Raw genomic sequence first — 6,000 nt, 5'->3', positions numbered from 1 at the left:
GTTGAACAAGGCACTGGTTCTTCGCTCAGACAGGGTGGAGAGGCCAAACATCCTGAGCATTTCAACCCACAATGCTTGTGTTGCTCTCGACTATTCAAACCATAATCACATTTCTCACAATAATAAACATATCCCAGGAATGCAGTGATACTGGTAATGGTATCGAAATGTTCATCGTGATAATAGACATGAATGTATTTTCCGTCCTTAAAATCTTGGCCTCGAAACAACAGAGACCCACGCATTTCTTGAGGGTGCACTTTCAAGGTGTATCGTGGAGCTAGGGCATCTTGCAATTTTTGCATCTCAGGAATGCCACAGGGTATGTCTTTGGACAGTCCGGCTTGTTGTAACAGGAGTTCTGCTTCGTTTCGTTGTTTGGCTCGGTTCGATTTTCGAATGTTCTCCCAGGTTCTTTTCCATTCTACCGTGTCCTTCTTGTCGGCATAGGTTAGTCCCACCACGATGGCACGGGCTAAACACATCTGGTCTTGAGGGTTGTTAATTCGGACGAGACTTGTTTTGGTGTTGCGAAGGTCGTCCACCAATAACATCTTTTTGCGTCCAGTCCCTTGAGGAGGAGAGACGTGGGTCATGTCCAGTGTGGCTTTACCATCGGTGATGTCAAACTGATCATTAGATTGTTGTACGTGTTGAATCTTGTCCATGACTTTGGAAGCAGTCAATTCTGCAGTGCTGCTAAACTCGATCCAAACAGGGGATTTCAAACCGTCGTGTTGTATGGAAAGTCTCAAGCGATCGTCTTCTTTGGGTTGACATTGTCGCTTGAGTGCGGTCAGCAAAGAATCCCACACCCCAGTGATGAACACTTCTGCTTTCTCTAAGGGTACTTCAGCCTTGAAATCTTTAAACTTCACTGTGTATTTGTAAGCCGTGGTTCTAAATTTTCTAGAGGAGCGCTTTTCCGTCTCTCGAATGGAATAGTATTTTTCAGGGTTGACTAAGGGTGGTGAACTTGGTTTAGAGGGTTCGGATTCTGGTTCACTCATGTCCTCTTCAAAATCACTGGCATGAATTTGTGCCAAGATTTCAGCCCTGGTACGAGGCGATAGATCACGTTTCTGCCTCTTACTTTCTTCTTCTTCTTTCTTCTCGAATGAATAGGATCATTTCATCTTGAGTGAAAAACGTCAAATGACGCATGTTTAAACACCATAGACTAATTTATAGTTCTGGCAAACCAGCGTATATAAAAGGGTGTGTGTCTTGTCCTTTCACTATTCATTTCACTCTCAAACCGAGCACAACGATGGAAGAGACTAGCCAAATCGAACGTTTCGTCAGAGCTTTGCGAGGGGTCATTAGAAAATTCTCTTCAGACCAGCCCACGGACTACTCTCCTTCCTTTCGAGATAAAAGTCAAGATACTTGCTATATCTGTCAGAAGAAAGGGCATTGGTCTTCAGAGTGTCCAGACCGTCAAAAAAGAAACAAAAGGGCTAAAAAAGACAGAAGTCAAGATACCTGTTATTATTGTCATGAAAAAGGACATTGGTCTCCAGATTGCCCAAAAAAGAAACAAGAGGAGTCAGAAGAAAAGAGGAATTCTTCAGAAGAAGAGAGGGATTCTTCAGAGGAAGAAGAGGAAGAAAGAAGACAATTCTATTTACAAGAGGCAAAGAAACAGGAGAAGAAAAGAAGAAGGGAAGAAAATGAGGAGAAAGAAGAGGAAAAGACGGTGAAGAAATTCAAAAAACAGAGAGACTAAACAAGGAGAAAGAAGTCAATGAACTTTTAATTAAAGTGTTATGTTGTGAATTGTGAATTGGATTGTAACAATGGATAAAAGAATAAATTAATTATATAAGGTAAGTGTCTTTGAGTTATGATTTTAAAATAAGAACGTACACTCATGCACTCATACAAAAGAAACGTACTATAGGGGTAAAATGGGTTGTTTTTTTTGAGTTATTGGCAAATTGAAAGGCTATCTCTTTTCGAGAAATGTGGGTGGCCATGAAAAGGGCCTTTTTTTGGTGCAGGGGTGAGTTTAAGCAATCAACTTTAACTGCCTTAAGCCTTTGCCACGGCCAAGGCCTACTTCTGGACTGCGTACTGTTGATGATGATGATTTGGTTGAAATCACTAAGGGTGGTACGACAGGCTTAGTCACAGGGTTGACGTGTTTAGCTCGGGAAGGTCGTATTCTCTTCGGTCGTAATAAAGAAGTCTGATACATTTGTTTCAGACTTCTTAACTCCGCTAAAATGTCCAACAGTACCGTGACCGTTTGATTTTCACCCTCTTGTTTCTTTGCTGCTACTTCTTCTTCTTCTTCTTCTTGTTTTTTTCTTACCTCTTCTTTTTGCTGCTGTTGCTGTAGGAGAAAAGCTTGTTCCTCTTCCTTTTGTCGTTGTATAAATTTATCCAATTCTTCTTTCTGTCTCTGTCTAAAATTCTCTACTTGCGGTAATGAAGAAGGTAACGAAGGTTCCGGAACAAATTCTTGCGAGGTAAGAAAATCCACAAAATCCCAATTTACCTCTTCTGAAAGTAAGTCCGGGTTCCCTTGGGTGGTCTCCACTGCTGGTGCACCCCAATGAATCGTTTTCTGAGTTTCCGTCATGTTGAATCACTGTCACATAGATTGACTGCACACAGGCGCTAGCGAATCTATATAGACCGTGACGTCACAAACTGCTCTCTTCGGATTGGATGAGGGCTGACTGAATTTTGTAACGCGTGTTAGGATTGGTGAATGAACTCAATCCGTTTCAATCCTTCCTCTACCTATAAATAAGCGCAGTTCACTGCATTGATTCGCCTGTTCTCGTCGCTTCAAGATGTGGACCACAGTCGAATCATCCACCCTTGTGTCTTCCAAGATGTTTAGGACGGACATGCTCATGTATGTCCGGTCCAAGTGGACCGTTGTCGACAAGTCAGACACCAGTCTGTGGATACGAAGAGTGTATGTAGAAAGACAAGGTTGCCTCAAGAGGACACTGATTTATGGCCCTCGAGTAAGACGCAGCTTGAGGACAAGAAGATGCCGCAGATGCCCTTTATGTTAAGGGCATATTAACATAAACCCAAAGGCCCTTTTCAGGGCCACCCATATTTCTCGAAAAGAGAATGACTTTCAATTGCCTAGCACATTTTTTAAAATTTAAAAAAAAATCCCATGTTCAATTCCGCTTGTCCCTAAAGTAGTTTTTTTCTCCCATGTTAAATTCCCCTTGTCCCTAGACAGACCCAAACTATATTCCCATGTTCAATTCCCCTTGTCCCTAGACAGACCCAAACTCTATTCCCCATGTTCAATTCCCCTTGTCCCTAGACAGACCCAAACTCTATTCCCATGTAATGCTAATTCCCCTTGTCCCTAGAGTGACCCACGATTTTTCTCCATGTTAAATTTACATAGTCCCCAGAGTGACCCAGGGGTGTCTGTAATGGTAATTCCCATTGTCCCTAGGGTGACCCACTTCACTACTCACGGTGTACGTGATAGGTGTTTGCACCTTCCTGGTCATTGTTTGTGGTACTATCCACTTTGAAAGGAATTACACGCAGTAACGGAACAGAGGTGTGTCCCACCACGTTGTACTCCACCACATCGGAATATACAAAGATCAAATTAAGTCCTTGGTTCAGTTCTACCGGGTTTCCAAAAGCTCTGTAAAAATCCATATTACTTTTGATCTTGGGGCTCATATTGTTTGCGACCATTTCTGCATGTCCACCCAAAATTTCAAACAAACTACCATTGAACCTGAGGGACAATGTGTCCGTATCTTGAAATTTGATCACGAGACGATGAGCCACTTTATGGTACTCAATCTTCACACTTTTTTTGGCTCTGTTCAGTGCTTTGCCAAAGGCTAAGTTGAACCTGTCCGCAATAGTGTCCATCAAATGTTCACCACTAAAATAATAACCTGAAGGAATTTTCAAGGTGTAGATAATTAAGGCTGGATTGCTGGCTGGTCTTGTGTCCCCTAAAAACCCGATTTTGTTGATTTCTTCCTCCAATTGGGCATTCAGGATTTCCACCTCGAAAGTGTTTTGCTTTTTGGTGATGTTCTTGATTTGTGTTGGGTGAATGATTTCCACTAAAGCCACTTCCCAATGGGCTTCGTGATCTAATTGGATGGTCTGAGGTAATTTGACCGTGTAACAGCACAACGTGTTCTTGGCAAACACCTCCATGGAACTGTCACTGGATAAAGTTAAGTAAAATTGGTTGTTATTGCTCATAATTCCAGAGTTTTGTGGCTCTCCGAGGCGATACTGGAAGTTAGAGGAGTGTCTCCGCCCAAAATGGGGTTGTTGTTGGAGTGGTGACTGGCACTGACACTGGACACAAGGTTCCCGTTGTTCCCGTTCGAGGAGAATTTCAGGGAGGGATTAGGATGCAGGTAACCGATGTAACTGCTCAATACAATGGTCCACAAGTGTTTGTCTCCTTGTTGCAAACTCAAATTGGCAATGGCTGCACCGATGACACAATACACCACGAAGGTTTGGCAGAAAAAGACGATTTGCGTTTTAGGCACACGTTTTCCATACCACACCCACAAGGGTTGTGTTTGTAAATCTTGCAGAGAAGAATTGGGTGAAGGAGTGATCGCAGTAGCTGAATCTGTGTGAAAGGGCATGATGGTCACTTCTTTTTATACTGCGAAGCGTCGATGCAAGAATCAAAACTGGGTGGATATCCTTTCCAACGTACTTTGACTTCTTTGACACGTCGTTTGCCCACTTTACGGTTTCTGCGTTTGACAATGCCTTTGATGTCGTACACGTCGTCTTTTTTGGTGACACGACTTGATTTGAAATAAGTACGGGCTAGCGTTTTGTTGAGTACTTAACACCCATGGCTGTCTTTTTGAGCACCTTTTTCCTCCTTTACCACGCTCGGACAGAAAAATGAGTGTGTGGTGAGACTATTCCCACTCATGTTTAAAGCCTTTCAGTCAGGTTGTTAAGGACTAGTTAGTCCTACACCTGAGTGGCTAAATTTAAAAGTAGTCTGTGAGTACATAAAAGCCTGGGAGATGAGGCTCTCTTTCCTTCCCCAGGAGTAATTAAAAATCACGCGGTGCGTTATTAAACCAGTGATATATGCTCCATTAGAGCGAAAATCACTTTAATTCAAGTAAGCAAGCAAGCAAGTTCGGGTACCGTCTCTAGCACTCTTGATGACACCAACTGTCTGGGTTATTTTCTTTCTTGCAAGCCCCTATGTTCCACTTCTGTTTGTGATAATAACTTGTGATACTTCACATTTTCTAAAGTGGAAATCTTTACAAGCCGTACAAAATACAAAACTTATATGACTTTGGCTTTTGACACTTGTACAGACTCTTCACTTTATAAGTGTCACGAGAAAATTGTATATCCAGTTTTTACCATTTTCAAAAACACGCACACACTTGCAGCTTGACCAGAAATATGTACATCTTGTTTTGTGGATAAGTCACAGACAAGTCCAAGTCCATAGGTGGTTATGAACGTTAGGAATATCCCCTCATTTTTTCAGATATATCAAAGCTTGTATGTGCATTTTCCCTTTTCCACTCTATATTAGTGCTTAGATTTGTTCCAAAAGAAGAAAAAAGAAACGAAACAATTTTGAAGAAAAAAAAACTGAATTTTGAATTCAGGTTTCTCTCTGTTTATAATTTTTTTTCAAGTTGATGGTGCATGACAGAGTACATTCGCCTACCTTTCCAAAGTGAGAGACATTTCTTCACATGTCACTGCCTTTGTTAAATTCGGTTTCATTTGTTAGTTATCGTTAATCTTTAATTTTTTGATGCATTTCTTTTTGATAGAAGATTTAAGGCTTTCTAGTGTTGTAACGGTATTTATGTTGTTTAGTCTGTTGATGAAATTATCTATAGCAAAGTGCTTAAGATTTTTTCAGGTTTTTTATTATTTCAAGCCCTACAAAAAGAGACCAAGTTTGTCTTCAAAGACGATTGAAACTCTAAATTACACGGGCGTGAAGGAAGACATCGTTATGTTCATTCT

Source organism: Sinohyriopsis cumingii, chromosome 7 (genome assembly GCF_028554795.1).
Source record: "Sinohyriopsis cumingii isolate HCF-2022 chromosome 7, ASM2855479v2, whole genome shotgun sequence".
NCBI classification, from domain to species: domain Eukaryota; kingdom Metazoa; phylum Mollusca; class Bivalvia; order Unionida; family Unionidae; genus Sinohyriopsis; species Sinohyriopsis cumingii.
The sequence above is the reverse complement of the archived record's forward strand: the minus strand, read 5'-3'. Positions refer to the sequence as shown.